Raw genomic sequence first — 27,910 nt, forward strand, 5'->3', positions numbered from 1 at the left:
CATGCACAATCAAGCTCCAGGACTGGTAGTACATCCAGACTCCAAAGGTGAGTGTGCTGTTCACACCAAGATGTAGCAGGCCATGGTCTCATGGTCCTGGACATTCCCATGGTGGACACGTTCTTAGAAGACATCAGTCACCCCCAGGCAGTAGCACAGCATCTGACCTTGGGCAAGGAGATGCCAGTGCAACTCCTGGCAGAGCTGATTCTAATGTTCAGGGGTGGAGATGATGAATTGTTAGCTCTATCATGCATGGCTCACAGCTGTCCAACATACAGACATGTAGGGCTAGCACTGAGTTTTGCTATGTTCATGCAGACACTCACACACCACTGTCACATTGAGGGCACCTACAGACACACACGCATGATTTGCATGGTGCATCTTGTCTACTTCTCTTCCTGACTCACACACACACGCTTCATATTCTGTCAGCCTAGGCCTCCTGCACACCAACAGAACACCCTGTGCAAGTGATGATAACTGTGCCACATCTCTATCATCTTTCTCATAGATGCAAGGAAATAAAACTATGTGGCTCATGCACAGGGTGACTATCTACATCAATATTAATTAGTTTTGTACATTGTTGCTGTAGACATGCGATTTGTACTGGTCATTTACACATATTGCACTTTGCCATTTAGAAAGTGTATAGCATAATTTGTGTACTTTACAATGGAAGTTGTTGTGAGGTCTGCAGAGTCACACAATGAAATGTGTCTCATGGAAATGTTTACGTTTCACTTTCAAGATTGTGTTGGAGACACTGATAGGCACACATCTACAATCAACCCATCAATATAAGAGCACAGGTTTGAATATCAGTAGAGAAGATAAATGTCATCAGAAAGGTAATACAGTATAGGTTCATGGGTCTATAGGTTCATAGGTGTTTACTTGGCTAACAAACACAAGGCCTTCCTTAAGCCCAACCATGCATTCCAAATCTCTGACAAGGTCTGATACCCTTGACAAGTGTAAGCAGTCTTTAAGTAAGCAGGGGCCTGGGAGATGAACCATCTACAGTTTCCCTATGTCCATTACAGATGTAGGTCCTGAAACAGGGATGCTTGTCCTGTTCCCCATTCAATTGTATAACTTGCACTTAATTTGCATTAGGGTGGACCTCTGATTCACATGGTTGGATAGCATGCTCCATATAGGGTATAGTCTCTGGGATGCATACCTGTCTCTCCAGCATGTCCTGTTTATACCACAGGCAAGGTGTAGGTCTATAGAATTGGTAATTCTGGTGCTAGTTGTTTCATCGATATGCAGTTGGTCCACAGTGGGGACTGATAATGCCCTGAATGGCAGGCATACATCTCCCCTCCAAAGGCTGTAGGACACAGAATACAGGGATAGGGCATTGACATGGCCTTCACAGGACATTTTATGTACACCCTGTATTGGTTGAGTGAGGAAACTGTGTGTGTGTTCCAGTTGTTGGATATGCCTGGCTAGGTACATACCAAAGGTGGCACTGCACTCAACGATAGGTCTGATGAATGCCGAATATACTGGAACACTGACTTCCTTGGACTTACATGCCATATCTTTGTTAATACATTGCGCAATATAGAATGCTTTCCCCAATACTGTAGACACGTAACAGTCAAAGGCTAGATCACTATCTATGTGTGTCCCAAAGTCTCAGATTATTTGGTCAGCTATTACAGGTGTGCTGTCAATATGATAGTTACCAGGGTTGGATGACTTCTGAAAGCATAGTACTGTGCATTTCTTGGCATTTAGTGATACTATATGGCTCTGACACCAGTTGTATGTTTGCGTCAGCCCCTCCTAGAGAGCTTTTGTGTCAGTATGGGATTCAAGAACAGCTCCTAATTTGCAATCACCTGCAAATTTATTCAGCCAGAGGCCACTGATAGTGGCATTGACTTCAAACAAGTAAATGTCTAAGAGAAGTGCTCCAAGGAATGATTTGTGAGGGAGTACACTTGTGACTGGCCTGTTTGTAGAGGTGTACTCCCCTATGCTAACTTCCTGAGCCCTGTCTGTGAGCCACTTGGCTATCCATTGGCTGACATACTGGTTTGTACCTAACCTCTTGAGTTTGTCAACAATGCCTGATAGAGGTATGGTGTCACATGCCTTGTCAGGCTATGGTAGGCAGTGTGAACCATTTTCCCCTCACCCATTGCTTTGATTACATTCTCAAATAGGTCCACCAGGTTGGGTAGGCATGACCTTCCCTTAACGAAACAAAACTCGGTTTGGTCCAGTGCATGGAGATGTACTACATCTCTATTGATCATTTCCATGATAATTCTTTTCAGGGCTTTATTTATCAGACTAATAAGACTTCTGGGTCTGTACTCTCCAGGGTCTATAGCTGGCCCACCTTTGTACAGTGGGATAACTGCTGCTGTTCTCCATTCATGAGGCATGAAGCCTGTTCGTTGGCTACAGGTGTCCCTGAAAGGTCATATTTCATTCTGTTTAGAAGACATGTTGGGATATTGTCTGGGCCCATTGATGCAGTGTACTTATTCATAGAGAGAGCATCATGGACCTGTTCCCTCATGATAGTAGGATTACTTAGATACTTGATGGTATTTCCTGTGGCAAGAATGAGGAGGAGAGAGGGATTAAAGTTGGGGCTCAGTTTATCAGCCAGGAGGTTTGCTCTCTCTTCTGCCTCATCATAGGTTGTTCCATTTACAATGAGATGTGCACACAATTGTGTCTTGCCTTTAACGTTGCGAGCATACCTAAAGTATGCTTTGTGGTTGTCCTTGGCCTGTGATCCTGAACTTACCTCAAATCTGGCTTTGGTAGACTTCATTTGTCCTCTGTTTTGTACATTTTGATGAGTGTTTTTATCCTGCTGTATGCTGTACCTCTTATGTTTTGCCATAAGTTTCCTCCTTCTGTTATATAGCCTATCGACTCTGTGATTCCACCATAGTGGTTTGATTTTCATTTAGTTCTGTACTTCGCCCTGGTGGGTACAGCTGCCTCATGCAGCTATTAACATGCTTGCACATGGTTTCTGTGAACAGTGCTGCATAGGCTGCAGTGTTCTTAGTGTTCATGGGGTCTTGAGATTTCACGAGTTTATCACCTAATAGCTGGAGGTTAGCCTTAGAGTAGTTCCTGAATATTCCACGTCTAGCTGGGAGTCCATGTCTCATTTTTACTTCAAAGGAGACCAATTTGGGTTCGGACCTTACCAGGGAACACTTTACAGTATGGGGTTGTGCATGACTCACCCATATTGGTGAGGACCAGATCCAGTATGGTTGCACCCGTTTGGTGTATTGGCTATCTGGTCTAGGGAGCTTGTGTTTACAAAAGCCAGGAATCTCTGTGCCAGTACATTTGTTGTCATATAGGATTCCTAGGAAAGAGTGAGATAATGGAAGTCACCCGTGAATATGGTACTGGGTTGGATGGTTAGTATTTCTAATAAGTTTACATACATGGCATGGGTGCCCTGGGTCATAAAGGGGGGATTTTGCCTACTGTGATTTGAACATGGAGCAGCTCAAGTGCATTGTCCTGTTTGACCAGCCTTGAAGTTTCTTTAGTTTGGATGTACATAGAGGCACCTCCACCTTTAGCCCCTGCCTGTAAATTAGCTGATCTAAATGTGTGGAAGGCATAATAACCTTGCACTGTCGGTGTGCTCTTTGTGCCTTTAAGTCATGTCTCAGTGACCACACAGACATCTTCCGAGAGCTCAAATAAGTATCTCTAAGTATAGTCTAGGGAGGAATGTCGCAGGTCATGTACTCACACATGGACTATGACTGAGTCATATCATAGGAAGTTACTAGGCTAATGGCCTTAGGGCCCTTACAAGCCTAGCCAAGTTCTATGATCAGCAACAATTGTCATGGTCCAAGAGGAACACAGGTGGAACCCCCAGTGTGAATTTACAGTTACACATCCAATTGTCCATATTGCATTTGAAGAAGACCAATGAGGTGCGCTGTTTGAGTCCATACCAAAAGTGTGGTAACTGCTGAGAGACAAATCTGACCCTCCAGCATGGTCTAATACTGTCACATACTATATCCACTGATTTGTGGATATGCAGCATTTCAAATAAAGCATGGACAAAGATTGCCTTATATGCAAGGCATAGATCGCCAGTGAATAGTCTGTATAAAACAGAATGAAATAAAAGATGATCCACATAGGACAGATGCTGAAGAGCTTGAATTATCCTTGTGAGGAACCTTTGTGGTCTCTCCAATTGCTGCATGTGCTTGGAAAAGTGCATACCAAAAGAGGTGTTGTATTACAGCATTGGCCTGATGAGGGGAGAGTACAGAGAGGTTATAACTTCTTTCATTTTCTGGATGCAATGGCCTTACTTATGAAGTGAGCACTATAGAATGCCCTGTTTACCACTGTGGAGACATGCTGATCAAAGGTAAGGTTACTGTCAACCTGTGTGCCCAGGTTTCTAACCAGTGAGTGCATGCTTAGTGTTTTGTTATTGATGTGGTAATTAGCAGGAACACTGCATGTACTGATAGGGATGATAAAGCATTTTTTGGAATTAAGGTTAAGGCCATGACTTTGGCATCACTTATTTGTGTATAGGTGCCTCTTGTAGGATGTTGACATCATTTGGAGATTCTATGACCACTCCCAGTTTGCAGTCATCAGCAGACTTTTTCAGCCAAAGATTCTTTAGTTTTAGCTTGCACTTTGGAGAAGTAGGTTACAAACAGTAGAGGTGTCAGGACAGATCCCTGTGGTACACCACTGGTTACAGGTCTGCTTTTGGAGGTGGATTCCCCTATTTTGACTATATGGGTTTGATCAGTGAGCCAGTTAGTGACCCATCTAAGGTTATAAGGGTTGATACCTAGCTGGTTGAGTTTGTCAATGATGCCTGAGTGGGGGATAGTATCAAACACTTTGGCTAAGTCTCAGTAGGTTGTATGCACAGACTTCCCCTCATCCAGGGCCTTGGTGACTGTCTTGAAGAAGTCCACAATGTTTCACAAACATTATTTCCCTTTGCCAAATTCAAACTGAGTAGGAGTAAGTGTTTGGAGCTTATCTGTATCTTTGTTGATAAGGTCTATGATGATTCTTTCCATGGCCTTGCAGATAAAGCTAGTCAGGCTAATAGGTCTATAGTTCTCATGGTCAGTGAAAGCATCACCTTTGTGCAGGTGAATAATGGTGACCATTTTCCATTCATCTGGGATGAAGCCTGTGCTTAGACTATGGTTGAAAAGGGTACCCAATGTTGTTGCTAATTCTTGTTGGAGCCCATGTAGGAAGCAGCCTGGGATGTTATCGGGTTCTATAGATGCTGTGTTTTTAGCCTTAGAGAGGGCATTCACAACCTGCTCTTTACAGATACAATGTAGAAGACAGGCGGTAGGGATGTCATGGGGTATGTGTGGCAGGGACAAGGGAGTAAAGTTTTCATAGAACTTGTCAGCTAACAGGTTAGCTATGTCCACAGGCTCAGTATATGTGGTATCATTAACTACCAGTTCGTCACAAATCTGGCCTGTACTTTTAGGCAATGGCTGTAACTAAAGAATGGCTTATGTTGTCCTTAGTTGAGGAATTTAATTTGAATTCATAGTTTGCCTTTGAGAACCTCACAAGAAGCCTTCTTGTCTTGTTTAAGCTGAGAAGGGAGTGTTACTAGTTTAGGGCTCTCTCCCTCTTACTCTGAGACAGAATGTCTTCCTCTTATGGTAAATCCTGTTAATATCAGCTGTCCCCAGGCAGATTTGCTCTTCCTTGTTGAGCTTGTTTTGGTACTATCAGGTACAGCAGAGTCAATGCAGTTAAACAGATGTTTGTATAAAGCACTGGTGTAGAACTCGCCATAGTTGCCTGTTCCATCTGAGTGGAGAGATGCAGTACAACTATGTATACCATCCCTTAAGAGGTAATAATATGCTTTGGAGAAGTGTTTTAGTTTTCTTGCTCTTGGTGTGTGTGTGAGTGTGATAGTTACTTTGAATGATACTGATTTGACCTCACAGTGGTGGTGCTGGAGTGCCCCCCCCCCCCATATTGGTAAACACCAGATCCAGGATGTTGGCACCTCTTCTAGGTGTGTTAACCAGCTGTTCCAGTGCCTTGGAGTTAACAAAGTTGAGGAACCTTTGGGAAAGTGAGTTACAGTATAAGTAATTTACCTGGTCAATGGATGGTTAGTTAAAGCCACCCAAGCCAGGGTGTTCGGCTTTATCTTGATAGACTCAAGTAGATCCAAATAGGCATAGTGGGTGTCCTGATTCAAAAATGGGGTCTTGTAGCTGGCAATAACTTGAATAGATGCCTTACCATCAGTTCATTGCACCAGAAGTATCTCCACTGAATCCTACTGTTTAACCAATTTGGCATTGTATTTATATGTAATGAATATCGATACACCACCTCCTTTAGTTTTCATGCCTTAAGTTTGTGGTCTGAACATGTGGAAGAAGATGTAGCCAGATATGGTCAAGGTGCTGTCATCAGCCATGAACCAGGTCCTCTTGACTGCACAAGTGTGTAAGTCTTCCAAGGTGAGGATTGCTTCCAGTGAGTGCAGTTTCATGTTAAGACACCAATTGTTTAGCAGCATACCCTTGATGCTTTTTATAAGGGGTTTTCACATCTGTTCTTTTGTCCTTGAGATACCACTATGAGGGTGGCAAGAGTCTTGAACAGTAGCCAAAATCCCAGGGGTGACAGATGAAGACCATCTCTGGCAAAGCATCAAGGTCTGTTGATCATGTTATCCAAGGCTGACAGATACTGTTTCACCTTAGAATGAGAACAGAGACTAAGGTAATTATTGAGGTCAATCATTTTCTGTTTGTATTGAGGCATCATCCTAGGTGAAGGTAAAATGCTGCTTAAGGCTAGGGACATATCTGCCTGAGACACATAGTTCGAGAGTTCAGTCATGTCTCTCTTCATATAGTCCAGAGAGGTATGTCTCAAGTCATTCACACCAACATATAATATGACAGAGTCATAACAGCATCTATTTTTGGGATACATGAGTGCATGTGTGATATGGCAGATCCTGGCATCTGAGAAACAGCTCACCATGACCTTCTCCTTATCCAGCCTGGTGAGAGGGATATCCGTGTGTCTCACAATGGAATCACCTATGACTAATATGTTGGATTTTGTGTATTTCCTTAAGTGTTTAACCGGGGAGTCAGCGGTGCATGAGCTATTATGTGTAATGTGTTCTGCAGATGAAGTACTATGTGTAATGTGCTTGTTTGTCATTTGGACTGGAGTGAGATTAGGACTCCTACCTATCTAGTCTTACACACTACAGATCAAAGTACTTAATGCACATGTCATGGCTCAAGTCTGCTTTGTAAATGACTGCAGGTGAAGTAATTTTAGAGAACATAAACAATCCCCATATTGAACAGCTTGGGAGGCCTGCAGAGGCACATTGCTTCCTATTGTCATCTGCAGCTAGTAGCTTAACAGTCAGAAAGCTGTTTTGTAGCCTAGCTTTGTTTTAGGCATATGTGTCCGCTTGCATTTGGATGGGCAAGTCTGTGGCAAAACTAAATTAACCCTGTCAATGAGTGTGCACACAACATTATACATTACACAACTTGTTCAGCTGTTGTATGTGTGGTTAAATCCAGCAGACTCAGGAGGCTGTGGTGAATGTGGATGTTGCTGCTGCAGTACATTTTCAAGGTTTCTATATACTGTCTTAGGGAAACATGGTATGACTCACCACTGTCCAGATGTTTGTAGCAAGTACACAGGTTTGACTCATATTTATTGGTGTTTCACACTAAATTGTTGTTTGCTGTCAAATGTGGTATCATTTACACATGAAGTGAGAGAAGACTGCCAGAACTCTGAACTTCAGCTGTCCTAATAATCCTCCATTTACAACACGTTATTCTATGCACTTCTACATGTTTGTAAGTGCATCATCTAATGTTGAGCCCTCCCTTTTGGTCCTTTCTCCAACATTATATGTATCGTAGTGCAGCTTTACTGTCCATGATCTGGGTATGTAGGGTAATACATACGCACATACATATATTAACGTATGTATGTGAGTAGCAGTAAGGTGTTAGTCCCTAGGTCCCTAGGTTGTCTGAATGTGCTATGTGTTGTCTCTTAGCCAAAGCCAGGTTGTACTGAGCAAGCCTATGTGTGCCTACAGGGACACCAGTAGGGGGTTCCTCCTCCAAGTCCTCCTGTGACTGTGCTGGGGGGCTGTGTATCCCTTCCCTTTGTTGATCCTGATGCAGCTGTTTCTGCAAGTTCAGATTGTGCAGCATAGCACATGCTGTGACTATCTGTGCACATTTTGCTGAAGTATAATGCAAGGCTCCACCAGATATATCAAGGCACCAGAACCATGACTTCAGAAGCCCAAACACTCACTCTATGATGTTCCTAGTTTGTGTGTGTGCCTCATTATAGCATTCTTCCATGGGTGTGTGTGCATTTCTGATGGGTGTCATCATCCACAGTTCCAGGGCACAGCCAGCATCCCACAGTAAATGGCCTTGCGGGATGTCCCCCCTAGCAAACATCTGATACAGCTGTGATGTGCGCCAGATATGGGAATCTTGATAACTGCCAGGGTTGCCAGCACACACATTTGTGATAATACCCTGGGCATTGCACATTTCTTGGCAGGTGTTGGAGTGGCATCTCTTGCAATTAACATAGATTCTACCCTGCTCATGAGGTGGTGACTTGATGTGTCCATGATTGCAATCTATGGCACTCAGTATTTCAGGGTAGTGTGCTACATGGTGGCAGTGTTGCATATTGCTGGCCCTCACCTCAGGGGAAAAGCAAAAAGATATGTGCTCACTGGCATGTGGGAGCATAGCATCCAGGAATTGGTGGAGTATCCTGGATGTAGATGCCTGTGACACCCCCATCATGTCTTCATTTAGTCTTTGAAAAGTACCTGTAGCTAGTATCCTAAGTGCTACACATACCTTAGTTTCCACTGGGATGGGTTCCCCTCTGCTAACTCTGGCTCTGAGTTGAGGGTGGCAGAGCTCACTGAGTTCTTGTAATATGTCCCTGTCCACCCTGTAGTGCTCTACAATCCCCAGCTCATGTAGTTCCTTGTAGGTTACTTTGGGCTTGAATATCTTCTCCTCCTTGGCCTAGGCCATTGTCAGCAGTACCAGCAACATTGACTTCAGCATCTAGCACATACAGATGTAGAATAGATGTAGCAGCCCCTAGTTTTATCTCAGTTAAAATCTCCAAGTCTCTACTCCAATAGTTCAGAATATTCAGGGAAAATCATAGTGTAGGGTGTATACATACTTTAGACAGTTGGGATGTAGGTCCACCATGTGGAATTGGCTAATTATGATGCAGTTCACCTGCTTAAGATATAATTGACATGATTTAACAGCCCTACTTTATTAAGCAATGTGGCGCTATGTGCAGCATCATGCAGCATAGCTTACACAAAACTCATCATCATCTTCTTTTGGCTATTCCCGTTAGGGGTGACCACAGCGGATCATCTGTTTCCATTTCTTCCTGTCCTCTGTATCTTGCTCTGTCACACCAACCACCTGCATGTCCTCTCTCATCACATCCATAAACCTTATCTTAGGCCTTCCTCTTTACCTGTTCCCTGGTAGCTTCATCCTTAGCATCTTTTTCCCAATATACTCAGCATCCCTCCTCAGCACATGTCCAAACCAATGTAATCTTGTCTCTCCGGCTTTGTCTCCAAACCTTCCAACCTGGGCTGACCCTCTAATATACTTATTCCTAATCCTGTCCACCCTCGTCACCCAGTGCAAATCTTAACACCTTTAACTCTGCCACATCCAGCTCTAACTCCTGCCTTTTTGTCAGTGCCACTGTCTCTAACCCATATAACATAGCTGGTCTCACTACCCTCTTGTAGACCTTCCCTTTCACTCTTACTGGTACTCGTCTTTCACAAATCACTCCTGACACTCTTCTCCACCCACTCCATCCTGCCTGTACTCTCTTCTTCACCTCTCTTCCACACTCACCATTGCACTGAACTATTGATCCCAAGTATTTAAACTCATCCACCTTCGCCACCTCTACTCCTTGCATCCTCACCATTCCTCTATCCTCCCTCTCATTCACACACACATATATTCTGTCTTAGTCCTGCTGACCTTCATTCCTCTTCTCTCTAGAGCATATCTCCATCTCTCCAGGGTCACCTCCACTTGTTCCCTACTCTCACTACAGATCACAATGTCATTTGAAACATCATAGTCCACGGGGACTCCTGTCTGATCTCGTCTGTCAACTTGTCCATCACCATTGCAAATAAGAAAGGGTTCAGAGCTGATCCTTGACATAATCCCACCTCCACCTTAAACACATTCATCACTCCCACCGCAGACCTCACTGCTGTCACACTACCCTCGTACATATCCTGTACCACTCTTACATACTTCTCTGACCCTTCCAACTTCCTCATACAATACCACAACTCCTCTCTAGGCACCCTGTCATATGCTTTCTCTACGTCTACAAAAACACAATGCAACTCCTTCTGACCTTCTCTGCACTTCATCAACACTCTCAGAGCAAACATCACATCTGTAGTGCTCTTTCTGGGCATAAAACCATACTGCTGGTCATTAATCATCACCACCCTTCTTAACCTAGCTTCCACTACTCTTTCCCATAACTTCATGATGTGACTGATCAATTTAATCCCTTTGTAGTTACTACAGCTCTGTACATCACTCTTATTCTTAAAGATCTGTACCAAAACACCTTTTCTCCATTCTTTAGGCATACTCTCACTTTCCAAGATTTCATTAAACAATATGGTTAGAAACTCCACTGCCATTTCACCTAAACACCTCCATGCTTCCACAGGTATGTCATCTTGACCAACAGCCTTTTCATTCTTCATCCTCTTCAGAGCTATCCTTACCTCCTCCTTGCTAATCCATTGCATTTCATGATGCACTATCCCCACATCATCCAAACTTCTCTCTCTCTCATTCTCTTCATTCATCAACCCCTCAAAGTACTCTTTCCATCTCCTCAACACACTCTCCTCGCTTGGGAGTATGTTTCCCTCATTATCCTTTATCACCTTTACCTGCTGCGCATCTTTCCTAGCTCAGTCCCTCTGTCTAGCCAATCAGTACAGGTCCTTTTCTCCCTCCTTAGTGTCCAACCTTTCATACAACTCTTCATATGCCTTATCCTTAACCTTCGCCACCTCTCTCTTTGCCATGCACCTCATCTCCTTATACTCCTGTCTACTTTCTTCATTTCTCTGACAAAACTTCTTTCTCTGTATACTTTCCTGTACTTCCTCATTCCACCACCATGTCTCCTTGTCATCCATCCTCTGTCCAGATGTCATACCAAGCACCTTTCTAGCCGTCTCCCTTACTAGCTCTGCTGTAGTTACCCAGGTATTTGGTAACTCTTCACTGCCACCCAGTGCCTGTCTTAACTCTTCCCTGAACTCCACTTCACAATTACCCTTTTTCAATTTCCACCATTTGATCCTTGGTGCTGCCCTTACACTCCTCCTCCTCTTCTTGATCACCAACGTCATACTACAAACCACCATCCTATGCTGCCTAACTACACTTTCCCTGGTCACCACTTTATAATCTCCAATCTCCTTCAAACTGGCCCTCCTACATAAGATATAATCCACCTGTGTGCATCTTCCTCCACTCTTGTATGTTACCCTATGCTCCTCCCTCTTGTTAAAATACATATTCACCACAGCCATGTCCATCCTTTTTGCAAAATCCACTACCATCTGACCTTCTGCATTCCTTTACTTAACACCATACCTACCCCATCACTTCCTCATCCCCTCTGTTCCCTTCACCAACATGCCCATTGAAATCTGCTCCAATCACCACTCTCTCACCCTTGAGTACAGTCATCACCACTTCATCGAACTCACTCCAAAATATTTCTTTCTCATCCATCGCACAACCAACTTGTGGAGCATATGCACTAACAACATTCATCATTACACCATCAATTTCCAGCTTCATAAACATCACTCTATCCGACACTCTTTTCACATCTAAAACACTCTTAGCATACTGTTTCTTCAGGATAACTCCTACGCTATTTTTCCTCCCATCCACATCACTTCCGATACACCTAGCCTTACTCCCCTTCCATCTGGTCTCTTGCACACACAATATACCAACCTTCCTTCTGTCCATCATATCAGCTAGCTCTCTCCCTATTCCAGTCATACTGCCAACATTCAAAGTTCCGACCCTTACTACCACAGTCCTAGCCTTTCTCCTCTCTTCCTGCCTTTGGCCATGCCTTCGCCCTCTTCTCCTCCTTCGGCTAACAGTAGCCCAATTTCCACCAGCACCCTGTTGGCTAACAGTACTGGTGGCAGTCATTGTTAATCCAGGCCTCGACTGATCCGGTATGTAAAGTTTTATGCTGGATGCCCTCCCTGACGCAACCCTCCCCATTTATCCGGGCATGGGACTGGCACAAAAAAATGCAATATTAATTGAATATATCCGGTTTTCATTCATAGCTGGCTACATCATAAGTGTCATGTGGATGGTCTGGTCATGCAAATGGGCTAAGCTATGCCCATACTGTTTGCAGCAAGCTGCTCACCGCACAAACACATGCACTCAGCATGAAAAATCCAGTGGGGATATAAACATTGTGCAGGAGCCTACACAGTGTGAATATGTGAACATGGTTGCTCCCTTTAGCGATTCAACAAATGCATGGCATTAATCCCTCATCTGCATGAATATTTGCACTGACAACCTGGAAACTACATGGCTTATAGCCTTGTAAGCTGGGTTGCAGCATGAATGCATCACTGCACAGACCTGACACAAAGCCCTACAGTACATTTGTCTAAAGTACAATATAAGTGTTATTTTTGCAATTTTTTTTTAATTTTTCTGTTAAGCATGTTTGCACACTGTGGTGCACAGTGCAAACATGCAGAAATTAATTAAAAAATATATTAATTTCACATATTCCCTGCCTTTTTCAGACATCCACAATGTATATTTTTCACATTTATGTATGTGATCTAACCTTTTCAGGGGAGGTTTGTCCATATTTGTGGACTTTTACATTCCCTTTTTTCCATGTAGACGCCTGTTTCAGAAAATGTCTGCGTACATTACTAACACAGACACGGAGTCTACACAGATGTCTTCTGACTTGTTGGATCACTCCACCTGGCTAATTTGCATAAAATTCACCTGCTTAGGCCTAAATTTGCATTGCACGGAAGTTTGCCTATTTGCGCATGCTTGCGTGCCGCTAAGCAGGGTTTACTGTTTCTAAAGCTGTTCACGCTCATGTACGCATTGTGCTGTGATTTGTACATAAAAAATGTACAAGCTTTACTGAATTCCCCTACTGTGTTTTCTACCAGAAACATTGTACAAAGAACCTGAAACATGCAGTCACTTATCGTCTGTTCCCTACCTTAATTCAGCACTGAGAAAATTGTCTTTTCTTTGTTCAGGCATTCTAAAAGGGTCCAAAGTTGTAAACTGATGGGAATCTCTTTCTTCTTCTCCCTCTTGGAATTTTACAATACACATATATATATATATATATATATATATATATATATATATATATATATATGTATATAAATATGTATAGATATATATATATATATATATATATATATATATTTATATTTCTTATAGCAAATGCTTCATCAGTTACAATTACAAACTTTAAATCATTACGAATTTATTTGTTGCATTTTTTTTTTTTTTACCATTTAAGTCAAGCTTGCCAAAAAAGCTTTTTTGTATAGAGACCCAGAGACCAAACTCCAGAGTAACAGAACTGTAGAAATGGCACAAGAGAAAAATATGTTCATAACCGTAATTATGTTTTAACATATAAGCAGATATCTAAAAAGACATTTGTAATTATTTATAACTTGCATCACTGTACTTCCAATAAAACTATGAAAGTTGGCTGTAGGAGTTAAAATGTTGTAAAGAAGCTGAAACTGATATACACCAGGCAGACAAAAGAGTAAATAAAATGAGCCTGCCCAATTAACAGCATTCTATGCATTATATTTATTGTTATAAATATATCAGGCTTTTTACAGCTAGAAAAATGTGCAATAAAAATAAAAAGAGAGATGTCATATGAAACAACAACATCATGGTCCAAATATTTTTTTAGTGCAGTAAGTGAGTTTGTGTAAATTACACGTACTAAAACAGCATGCTTGAGACCATCTAATCAATGCATTTAAATACTGCTAAGTATAATTCTTAGCCTTGTCAGTATAAGGCAACAAGCATTTGGCAAGTTGTTCAGACAGAATACAGATATACCATTATTGTGGTCCCAAACTTCTCACACAGAAGTAACACATATAGAAGCTAATTAGCTGTGCCTAAATTAACAGTTATTTAGCTAAAATTTGAATTTGGCATAATTTATTTTTAGCAGTCCAAGTCAGCAGTACATAACCTTGCAACAGTAAAAATCTGATGTGCGCAGGAAAACAAAAAAGGCAAATTATTGTTATAAAGAGTAAGTAAACAAGATAGTTTTTATCAAAAAAGTGAACGACTAAAAATATTTCTATTCTTTGAATAGTAAGAAGTATAAGGTGCTTAAATATATATTTGCTTTAATCTTTTGAATGATAACATAATTTCTTAATCTAAATCAGCCATTTCTGAATCTGTTTTCTCAGTATATGTGTATTATATATTGATCCTGTCAACTAATTTGTTAGTAGTTAGTCATTTTCAATGCAGTCACCCTGGCTCTAAAATGTTGCCATTGTGTCTGCAGTTTTCTAATTTACTTTACTATACACCTAGCACCACTTCCTGCATGCTTCTAGACCAAGACTCTGTACCTGTCTGCCATCACTGGTATCTTACCCCGCTCTTCTTCTATCATATTTATTCTATAACCTTTCAACTCCCACATTAGGACAGCAAAACACAGTTATATAGGTGCATAGCTTTATAGGTACTTAGTAGGCTATTTATCTGTGAGGCTCTTAAGACGCCTAGTCTTATATTCAGATGATAGTTTTTTTAGCCCTTATATTTTGTGCATGAATAACCAAGAGGTGGGTAGAACAAGAAAATGTTGGGATATTTTCTTTGTTGCCAATTTTCATAAGTTACATGGATGCTAAACTAGGATTAAATGTATGGTTTCCTATTGAATAGAGTAAGACAAGTAGTTTGCTTTATGTGGACTGGAAACCAGTTCCATAGGAGCAGTATTTGTGACCCTCCAATATGTCCTGTGTATGATGCAAAAGAGAATGACATTCCCTGGATTTGTGAATGTGCAATAGATAACAGCCTGTATGATATGGCACTAGGAAATGAACAAAGCTTTCACACGATGTGCATAGTTTTATGATTTAGACCCATGATTTTTTTTTTTTTTTTTTTTTTTTTTTTTTTTAGTGAGATAGCATTGTGGTCATTCCAGTTGTGACAAGTGCTTGGACATACTGAAAGGGGAATTATGCTCAGTGATTTGTCTGAGTGATAAGTATAGTGGAACAATTGCAGCCCAGGATCTGGATGCAGTATCTTTAGAAATAAGCTGTGCAGTGAAGAAGGACTTTCTTACAACAGCAAGTACACAGTGATCACTGTCAATATAAGTTTCCATATCCCTAACTACAGAATCAACTTTCACAAGTATCTAGTCACTGTGGTGTTTACAAGGGGAGGCATGCTTGCCAAAGAATATGATTATACATTTCTTCGAGTTTAGTTTTAGTCCATGGTTTGACACCAGCTGATTGTTTGGGACAGGCCCTCTTGGAGGATCTTGGTGTGGTCTGCAAACATGGTCATCCATAAACCCATAACATTAGCTTTGACCTCTGAGTAGTAAATGTGAAAGAGGAGACCCAATGATTGAACCCCAGGGTACACCACTAATGACCAGTGTTTTGGAGTAGGTAGTGCCACCCACACTCATTTCCTGGGTTCTGCTTATGAGCCATTTTGCTACCTAAAGAGCTACATAAGGACTGGCATTTGATTGGGAGTTTTTCTACAATACCAGAGTATGGGATGGTATTGAATGCCCTTGTAAAGTGCAAATACGCAATGTCCACTAATCTGCCCTTGTCCATTGCTTCAGTAACCTTTTCAAAGAAGTCAGTTATGTTGAGTAGGCAGGACCGAACCTTGATGACTCCAAACTGGGCTGGGTCAGGCATCTGTATGTTACATATAACCTTATTTATTAATTCTACGAGGATCCTTACTATAGCCTTACAGATATGACTAGTCGGACTTAGTGGTCTATAACTACCTGGGCCCATTGAAGCCCCACCTTTGTGCAATGTCCTGAAGTTATCCAGTACAAAACCTGATTTTCAGACTGATATTGAGTAGCTTCCATAGATTATCTAACAAATCATGTTTCAGGCTGACCACTAGGCAGTCTGGTATGTTATCTGACCCACAGGGGTAGTATTTTGGACCTTATTTAGAACATTGAGAATTTGCTCTTGGGAGATTTAAGGGGTGGCAAAAGGAATGTGATCTGAGAAGACTGGTGGGAAGTTGGGGTGAGGTTTGAGCTAAATTTGTCCAGTAGTTGATTGTATATGTCCTGTAGATCAAAGAATGTGGTATAGTTAATTATTATCACTACAGTGTTGGGCATTGTTTCTGAGAAGTTTAACATAATTTAAGGCTTTGTGGTCATCCTTCACATGGGATGCTACTTTTTTCTCAAATCTGGCTTTGGCTGATTTGACCAAGGGTCCAAGGTTTTTTATTTAGTTTAGCAAAAGTGTTTTTGGCATCTTGAGAGTTAGATTTATTTTTCTATGCAATCAGTTTTTTTTTCTTTAATTCTAGAGCCTATTTATATTTGTTTTTCATCAATGAGGGTTATTTTTAAATTTGGACTTATATTTATTCCTGAGAGGGACCACTGCAGCTGTATAACTACTTACATGTGCATAGCATTTGGCAGTGAAGGATTCCACATCAGTAGTAGGTCATCAAAAAAGACAAGAAGTCATCAGTGGATTAGCTTTTGCATATTCTCAGAATATCAAGGTGTTGGAACATGCTTCCTGCTTCAGTCTTTTGGTGAACGTGATTGACCAGGAAGGAAGTTGCAATTGGTGGGGAGCAAAGCTGCCCCATATTATTACGGTCTAAGCCCTGGATTTTATCACCCCTGGTTGGGATGCAGACTAACTGGTATATGAAGGTTGTACTGATGAATCCAGAAATCTCTTGGCATAAATGTATGAGGATGTACATGTCTCCCAGTTTATGGAGGAGTAGTTGAAGTCTGCCTGCTTGGATAATGTTGCATGCCTTAATATATATGGACTCTGTACTCATTAGGTAGGTGGTATGAACTGAAGGCACTCCATACTCGTTAGGTAGGTGATATGGGCTTAATGGATTCAATACTCGCTAGGTAGGTGGTATGGACTGAAGGGACTCCTTACTTATTCGGTAGATGGTATGGGTAAGACTTTGTTAATAGCAAGTTGGCCATGGAAGAGTTCCAGGTCATCTCCAGACTTGTTAGGCAAGTTAATGAAGTGATTTATTTAAGAATATGGAGAAAATGTGGTAGGCACTGAAGAGTGCTTTCAATGTTATATCAATGTTTTCCAGGGTAGGGAATAGAACTTTTAGTGTTTCTAGAATTACCTTAATGTTATCCAAATTCTGTTTAGTTATGTGGAAGGTTTAGAACGCCTTAGTGGAGAGATGCAGGCCATCCTTGGTAAGCTAAGCCAAGCTGCCCACAAGTATGGAGTCCCTTCAGCTCATACCACCTACTTAACAAGTATGGAGTCCCTTCAGCCCACACCACCTACCTAATGAGTATGGAGTCCATTTGACCCATACAGTGTACCTGATGAGTATGGACCCATGTCATATATGTTATACCCCCACCAGCTAAGCTAGATATTGAACTCAATAATCTTTTGTTCATATATCAGAGTAACTCCTGGTAAGGGTAGAATGCTACTCAAGGCTAGGTTCATACAGGACACAGGCATTTTCTGAGAGCTCAATCATGTCTTCACATCATCTGTAATTGTAGAGACTAGAAGGAAACCTCTATCTTTCTTAGGAAAACAATTAGCTAGTTATAAGTGCATAGGCTGGTGCCAGTTTATACTGAACACTCCGTGAGAGAAGCACTAGAACTGCAGGGAGGAGTACCCAGGGTAGTAAATATTGTGGGAAGAAATATCCAGGGAATTGTTATGGCTAGGCTTGTATAGGCCCTAGGGCCAATAGCCTAGTACCGACTTATGAACCAAAAGCTAAACACTTGAGAATACATTTACCAGTTGACACTAAACAGGTCTCCAGAAAGTATGAAGAAAATGCAAGATTACTGAGCAAAGCTAAGAAAAAATATCAGGGTTTAGCTTTAATGCATTCCTTCCAATGGCGGTCTGGCCGTTTGTGCTGTAACGTCCAATGGGTGGAGCCTTTGCTTTTTGATAGAATCAAATTAAGTCCTCACATTTCAAAAAAAATTTTAATTTTCCGGAATCATAAGTGTTACTAAAGAAATGTAAATGGCAAACTTCAGCACAAACTGTTTTTAGAGTGGTAGTATTCTATTAAATCTGTAATATTTATAGGTTCATAGGTGTGTGCTATGCTAACGGCCCTGGAGCCTATATAAGCCTAGCCCAAGAAGATTTTCTGGCATCTTGCTGCCCAAAGTTAGTTCCAACTTACACTATCTCAACAAACACTTTAGTCAAACATATGCTATCAGCAACATTTTGTTCATCTAACTCAGCTCAGAGCTTTCTATTAGGCTAAGCAATTCTGTCTGTGTTCCCTGGTCACTGAGATATTTAGAAAACATGAAATTTATGGCAATATAAATATTATACGAACAACAATTAATATCTATTTACCTGCACTAGACATAGGTCAACTATCAATACAGTTGAGTTTGACAATGTGTAAGCCTTAAGATGAAATCTTTGAATACTTTTTACACAGCATGTTTTTGGAATTATTGATGCAAATATGAACAAGCAATACTTGGCACATAGAGGTGTCGGTAGGATGTAACTGCAGAAGCACCTGGAGGCATCTTGGATGCAATGAGTTAAACTATAATTTTGGGAAAAGAGGTAGTGCTATAATCTGCGAGATGGAATTGTTGCATCAGAATGCCAGCTCAGCAGCATGGAGCACAGGGAGCTATGAAAAGTATGCTAAGACCTAGGTGCTCTGTAACAAGTAAGCCCTTTTTATGCCTCTAGCCTAAATAATACCATTTCCAGAAAAAAAAAACTCAGAATAGCCTACAATATAAGCAATAAATGGACAAGTTTAAAAGGCTGTATCACCACAGATAACCCATATCTAGCAAATGAGACTTGGCTGAAAGGCAATTTCTGCCCCTCTCCATTCATTCAAGCTAATTATAATATTCTGTTTGATAACAGACCTGACCAATGAATGGTTGGTGGTATTATATGATTGGTCAAATAGCTCAACTAAATGATAGAACAGTATAACCTAGTAATGCTAATGAAGCATCCCTCAAGGTCCAACCCCCACTCAGGAAATCATTTATTCTTAGACGTCATTATCATGACATCTAAGTGACCACTGCCCTGAACTATCCTTTTGGTCCATTTAATCCAGAAAGCTATAGTCACTGTCCAACCTTTTCCCAGCATAAACTAACGACTCTGGATCAACACCTGAATGCTCTAGACGGGTCACCTCTATCTCTCTCTTGGAAGACCCAATAGCAGCTCTTTCATTCTTCACTAGCACACTGTCTACATTCCAAAAATAATAGACTAAGAGGAAGATGTCCTTAACAGACTAATGACATTAAGAACCTAAGGAAACAGAGAGAGAGAGAGGGCCTGACTAGCCTACAAAAACAAAGATCACCTTCACCAAGTACACCCCTCGTTGAGAAAGAAAACAAAAAAAGCAAACAAATGTATTATGACAACCACCACATATACAGAATAAAAACAAAAAAGCCTTTAATACCTCTAGTGCCTCTGCAAAGCTGCCTTCAAGGAGTACAATACCATCACTAATTCATATATATATATATATATATATATATATATATATATATATATATATATATATATATATATATATATATATATATATATATATATATATATATATATATATATGGGTCTTCTTTATTTCCTTGAATCTCATTTCACTGACTTTCATTTCACCCCAATCACTCTGCTGAAAACTCAGATTACTGAACACTCATTTCACTGAATCTCATTTTACTGAACTGCAGTTAGTATATATGTCACTGTGTAGAGTACTGTAAGGCAAGTAAAAGGTATATGCCCTTTTCCACACTGTAGTGCGATCTTGGAGTTAGTATATATAGTTATTTTTATTTATTTTATTTAACATTTGTTAACCGGGAAAGTCTGACTTGGAACAAAGCCAATTTTCAGCAGGGGCCCAGGGAGAAATGTTCCAGATGCATGTCTTTGTAACGTGGGAGGAAACCAGAGCACCAGGAGGAAACCCACACGAACGCAGGGAGGACATGCAGACTCCACACACAAGGCACCCCAGCTGAGAATCAAACCGGAGAACCTCTTGCTGTGAGGTGCACTACTACACTGCCCTAGTTAGGGTAGGGGGCACAGCCCACCCACATTGGGGGTGTGGAGGGCATAGCTCCCCTCTTAGTTTGAGTACATATTGTCTTCTGGAGAGAATTAGTCATTGGTGTTGCAACTATGCATGTCTATTGTTTAAAATGTATTGTTTTGAAGTTTTTGGTAAAATACAATATAAAACAAGCAAGGTGGGGGGCTATGCCCCCCACACCCACCAATGTGCTTTTTTATTGGTTGTTGACTTTTTTAAAAATTGAGTAATGTTTGTGTTTTCTATGTGTCTGAGGAAGCGGCTTGGATAGCCGTGAAAGCGCTAACACAATAAATAATTTATGCCAACAATCTGCTTTGGGCTGTCGTACCTGATTTTCTGGATTTATATCTCAGCTATTGGCTTTGTGGTGCTTCATTTTGGTACTACACTTATCCCTCTGGTAGGACTTTGCTGCTACTTTTTTTACATCAAAATTTTCTATATGTTTGTACGCTGAACAATTGCCACATGAAAAAGCTCCCCAAAAACTAATACCACAGATATAAGTAAAATTTTCTATATGTTTGTATGCTGAACAATTGCCACATAAAAAATTTCCCCTTAAAATAGACACCTGGCTCCCTATCTGATAAGTGGGAAAAATTATTTTTTATGCACTAACATGTCAGCTAAACTGCATCCCTTCTTAAAGGAAATACAGGGATACATAGCAATCTTATGGGAAAGTTTACTATCTTGAAGAAGCATAGGCCAAAAATAACATAACAATTTGATCACCTGTTCACTTAAAACATTATAGAGTGCAATAAAATAAACCTTTTTATCGTCATTTTGCTGTTCTGACCCTCCTGAGTTTAAAACCATATTGTACTTGCAAAATGGAAAATTATTTATATCACAATTATATGTTCTATTTTTCAAAATTTTCTCTCCACTATAACTGAACCATTTCTCTGTGCTATAACCTTACTAGACCATCCTGTACATCTTCATTACTATAACCTCTACTCAAAAACATTTTAGATGTATATTGTGCTTCTCTATTAAAATCCTGATCCAAGCTACAAAACTTATGGAGACGTAAAAAATTCACCATAAGGTAAAGAGGAAATAAAATGTAAGGGGTAACAACTCTTACCATGTAAAAATATACCTCCCCCTTCCAACTTTCTATGGATGGAGGTATTAATATTTCCAGCTCCTGTCTCAGTCAGAATAAGGTCTGAAAAGTTTCTTGTTTCCCCTGCTGCAGTCCATCAAATTCAAAATGAAACCAATTATTATGCAAACCACAAACAAAACCCTATACTAAGTTATTACCCCCTTCAGAAATAAAAATCAAATCATCTGTATAACAATAATATACAATAACATTTTTTTTAAAAATTAGATGAATATATATACTCTAATTCAAACTTAGCCATAGTAAGGTTTGCATACATGGGGCAAAATGTGCCCCCATAGCTGTTCCCTGAATTTGATGAAATATTTCATTAAATATAAAAAAAATATTTTCAAGACAAAAATCAACTATTTCTATAACAAAATATGAAAGAGGACTATCCCCTAAAACATAATATAAAGATTGAATTCCATGTGCATGTTGTATACTAGCATGCAAACTCTTTACATCTAGAGTTAACCAATGCAACTATCCTTCCATCTAATAGTTGGACTTTTGTCCAAGAAATCATGTGTATCTTGAATATAAGAAGGAATCGTTTGAACAAAAGGTAAAATATATTTATGTAAAAATAATCCTATATTATGGAGAAACTATGTATGAGCTGCAACTGTAGGACGTCCTACTAAGTTGTCAAGGCCTTTGTGTACTTTGGGTAAACAGTAAAATGTTGCCAAACTATAACCATGCATAGAACTGTTTTCAACATCAATTCTGTTAAAATATCCTAACCTAAGACCCTTATTCAATAAAATTTGATAATTTTCAAGTGCATCATTATAACTAGTAATAGCACATCTCTCATATACTCCCACATTATTAAGATGGTCATAACATTTTAAAATACTGTTTATAATTTTATTCCCTTTATCAGAAGGCTTCACAACTAATTCACTATTATTACACAATTCTTTGAAGGCTAACCACTGCTCCTTTGTTAAATTATATTTTACCTCATATTTAGATTTAATTTACTCACTGACATGACTAGAGCATACAAAATTGTAAACCTACTTGTCAACAAAATAGCAAAACTTAATTTCAGTTACAATATGAATAAGTGGTTCAAAACTTTAGCTTGAAAGCAGAAAGTTTTAGTCCATACCAGCAACCATTATCCCACATCACTAACAACATCTCTTCAGATCTCCCCGCATTCGATGTCATATTGTATGCTAACAGCATACTTCTTCATAATAAGTGCTCCACTAACTTTCAGACTTAGCTACCACTGATCAGAATCCAACCATCTACTTATTAATCACTTAGAAAACAGTGATGTGCTATTCTCCTCCTCCTGCAAATGACTTTATCTTCCAGATATTTTAATTTGGGGTAATTATAAATAATCTTATCTCCCAACTAATTTAATGCAGACACCTAGGACTGACCCTCACCCAATCATTTACCTTCACCTTGCACACAGACAACATCACAAATAAAGTCCTTGCAGAGCTAAAACTTGATTAAATATTTAATCTCCTTACTCCAGCAGCTCACAAAACCTTGACCAAAAACTTGCTCATTCCCAAGTTCAGTATGGAGTCTGGTTCCTGTTACTTTACCTTGAAAGCAGACCACTTCATGTCCATACCAACAACCATTATCCCACAGCACCCATAGGTAGCAACATCTCTAACACACAGAGAATACAGACTGCTGAAAATAAAATCTGCAGATTCACACTTACTGCAGACTCTTGTTCTCACCACTGTAATATTCTAAAGAACCTGAAATGGCTCCTAGTAGCAGGAAGATCAACTTTCCTTCTTGACACACCTTTATTTAAAATGTAAAGACAGGGTTATTGCCTGCCTGTACAAACAAAGCTACCCTCCATAGACCAAGTGGGTGGGTTTGGTATAATGGTTAAGGTCTTCACCTCATAAACATAGGGTATAGGGTTTGATTCAGTCCTCAGATTATTGGCTAGGCTTAGAATGTCCCTTTAGGGTAATTACTATAGTATTCACCTGTGAACCATGCCTTAAAAAAAGTCCCTATCAGCCCCCATTTTAGAACAGCTATTGAAGAATGTGCCTTCTCCACACTGAGCCCTACTTTCTGGAACAAACTTCCTTATGAGGTAATGCCTGAAACCTCTCTCTTATGTTTAAAAAAGATGATCTCAGAATATCTTCACAAAGTAGAAGTGCGTACATGCATTAGGAACAATTCACCTTAAGTGTATAATTCTTCTGTGCTTAGATAACCTTTCCCTCCTTACTGACAATTATTTATTGTGTACATAGTGTATTTACTGCATGTAGCAATCAGTACTGACTGCACCACTGAAATTCCATTCTGTTCTTTTCTGTAGATATTTGTGCATGCACTTCACTATACTGTATTTAATCACATTGTACAGAAAAAAGGACTTTATACTTTATTTTCTCTGTACTGACAGATGTACTTTAATACTACATTTTATACTTTCTGTATTGTGTTTTTATTTTTTGCCTTTGCGCACAGGTTATGGTTGAAAAGGGTATTTGGCCCAGCCCACTCACCTGGTTACCAAATAGCATATGAATAAATATACAAAGGTTGAATGGATTAACTAGGGAAAGTGATATGGAAAGGTGAAGGAGATTAAGCTGAGGAAGGGAATATAACTGGAGAGGTGGATATGGGAATGTTGAGTGCATGATGATTGGGAAGGGAAATAAGGCAACATTGTGGGGATATTGATGTGTTAGTGGCCAGTAGTAAAAAGAACCACAGGCAGAGTAAGTACTGTATAAATAAGTTGTTTGTTTCATGTATAGTATTACATTCACAAATGTGCACTCCATCTGTGGAAGTGAGGACTGTAGGGTTAGTAAGATGTCATCAAAGGATTTATCTAGATATATGGATAAAAGTTAGAAAGCTGTCATCTGAGGATTTATCCAAATATAATACATAAAAGTTAGTAAGAGGTCTGGAACAGTGTTCAAATGTTGAAATAAAAGGAATCACAAGTTGAAAAATATAAAAACACCAAGTATTTAATGATTCCAGTAACAAAGAAATGGTTAGTGCTTTAGTTTGAACAAGTTTCAAACTTTATCAGACAAACTATTCTACATGCATTCACCTTAAATACCCTAACATTTACTTCTATTAGTTAGAAACAGTGTCAGTCATCATGATGTACAGCTGAACATAAAACTGTTGCCTCATATAAACCAAAAGCTGTCAACACTAAATTAAAAACAATTTAATACAACTAATATTCAAAAAGAGTATATATGTATGTATATTTAAATATGTATAAGAATGCATAAATTAACATCTAAAACTGTATGTTGTTGCCAGTTCTCAAACAACCTTATTTTTGTTGATTTAAAACCTTTTTTCTTTCAAGTGCTTTTAGTTTTAACATGGCCGAGATAGAAGTGCGAACACTGATGCCAGACCAACTCTCTGCTTGAAAGCAGATTGGCCATTTTAGCTCATTTATTTCTAACTGCAAACCCCAAGGCTTCTTTTCATCAATAGTGACTTGATCAATTACTACAAAGGAAAATTTATGGTTTACATTGTCAGAAATATGTTTGGCCAATGCATTATTCAGATTGTTTTTCCTAATAGCGTAGTCATGCTCATAGATTCTTTGACTTAGCCGTTATCTCGGCCATATTGAAACTAAAAGCACTTGAAAGAAAAAAGGTTTTAAATCAACAAAAATAAGGTTGTTTGAGAACTGGCAACAACATACAGTTTTAGACATTAATTTATGCTTTCTTATACATATTTAAATATACATACATATATACCCTTTTTGAATATTAGTTGTATTAAATTGTTTTTAATGTAGTGTTGACAGCTTTTGGTTTATATGAGGCAACAGTTTTATGTTCAGCTGTACATCATGACGACTGACACTGTTTTTAACTAATAGAAGTAAATGTTAGGGTATTTAAGGTGAATGCATGTAGAATAGTTTGTCTGATGAAGTTTGAAACTTGTTCAAACGAAAGCACTAACTGTTTCTTTGTTACTGGAATCATTAAATACTTGGTGTTTTTATATTTTTCAACTTGTGATTCCTTTTATTTCAACATTTGAACACTGTCGCAGAGGTGCTTGGACTTCGGCCTTGTGTGTTTTCGTATTAGTTTGGTGACTTTGTGTTTTATCATATATGTAAAAGTTATTTAGATGTCATCTAAGGGTTCATCCAAATATACTTAAAAGTTAATAAGATCTCATCTGAAGGTTTATCCAGATATATATAAAAGCTAGTAAGATGCCATCAGAGGGTTTATCCAGATACATACATAAATGTTAGTAAGATGTCATCTGTGGGTTTATCCAGATGTATATAAAAGCTGATAAGATACATACAGAGACATCCCCGTCCATGGAACATCCATGTGAAGCAGAGTTCATCCCTAACCCAATTCAAGGGCAACTTGGACAATTGGATGGGAAACCAAAAATTCATCCTTGGTTTGGCACCTATGTCTCTACTGGACACAGGTAGCCTGTAAATGGTTCATCTCCTGAGCCCATGCATACACTTATCAAGGGTATTAGAACTTGTCAGAGATTTGGAATGCATGGCTAATTGTTAACCTAGTAAACACCTATGAACCTATAAAACAAGTAAGATGTCTATATAGTTTCAAGGTAATAATGCTGTCTGTGAAGAAGTGAGTGCAAGTGTGTGTGTAAATAGCAGCTGAGTGTAAGAGACATCCTGGATGCTGAGTAAGTGCTATGCAGTCACGGGTTTGAAAGAGATTTATTACGATTTTTCCATTTATTCTATCCTGACTCTGCTTTTTGGAATCACTTCCAAGATTTCAATTTACAATCAAATCACTGACTTGAGTCTGCATGACTCAGTGGCCTAATGGAAATTGAGACAGCATACTTCTGTTTCTGTAACTCAAAAAATTAAAGTGTGATTTGAACATTAAAAAGGCAAACTTTACACTTGCAAAATGAATACAAAATACAAATGAAAGCATTTTTTCAGGGTGCAAGTGTCTCTGTACACCTGACATGGGAGAGCGGCACCACCACACCCTGTCTACTTGAGCACACTAATTCTGAGATCACGGAGTACCTTAAATAATCTGGAATCCCCCAGCATTCAGCAGTGCCTGTCATAGTGCATATTTACCCCATCACGGTCACGCTACAAAGTTGAAGAATTGTTTCTCTAACTTCCACTGGGAACCCTCTTAATTAGCTAAACCTGAGGGGCATTCCAGTAGCTCTGTTCTGAGAAGTGAATAAGTGCTGCACCTTTTGGAAGATACAAGAACATCTGTTAGAAGGAAGGAGCCTGTTCATGCATATTTGAAGGGAAGAAGCCATCATCATCATCATCATCGTCGTCATCATCATCATCGTCATTATCATCATCATCGTCGTCATCATCATCATCATCCTTAGTCTTGGCAGTTGGTGAAGAGCTTAAGTGTTGTCAGCTGAAAAGCACCTTCTTTAAACATAAGAAGGTTTGATTCCCTCGGTCCTCATTTTCTACTATGTGACCTTGAGCAAGTCATTAACCAGACAGCATTCTCATTATACCCCTGAAAAGGGGCTGTGTGCCCACTGGGCCTATCTGATTAACAAATAGGACTAATCATCCACCCTATTTTACTCATTTTCTTCTGACAGTCATGGCCAGGTTAATCCATCCAGCTCTTGGCTGGACATTCTCATGCCTTCTTCCTGTCTCTCCCAAACCCAAATTATCTTGTGCTTTCCTGCACATGACCAAATCACAGCACTCTGTTCTTACTTTGGCTTAATGTCTGGTATTAGCACTTTTCTGTCTGTCCCTCAGTGTGTATCCAAACACTCATCTCTGGCACTTCATTTATATCATCTCTGACTTTTTCAGCTTCCCTGCCTTCATTGCCCAGGTTCTGTGCCATACAGAGCACTGATTATACCACCGTTTTGTTCACCTTACTTTTCAGCTTCTGACATATCTGGTTCTAGTTTTGACCTCCTCATTTACATTTTATATTAATTTTCAGCTTCTTCGACTTCATCCATTTGCTGCCATGGCCACTTTTTTATCTGCATTCAGTTTCATCCTATGTGCCTTCAGTTTTCCCCTGTGGTTTCCTATTATTTGCTAACATTTAATTTGTTGAACTGTCCAATC

The sequence above is a fragment of the Protopterus annectens genome, chromosome 2.part0, assembly GCF_019279795.1.
Source record: "Protopterus annectens isolate FY-2018-M chromosome 2.part0, PAN1.0, whole genome shotgun sequence".
NCBI classification, from domain to species: domain Eukaryota; kingdom Metazoa; phylum Chordata; order Ceratodontiformes; family Protopteridae; genus Protopterus; species Protopterus annectens.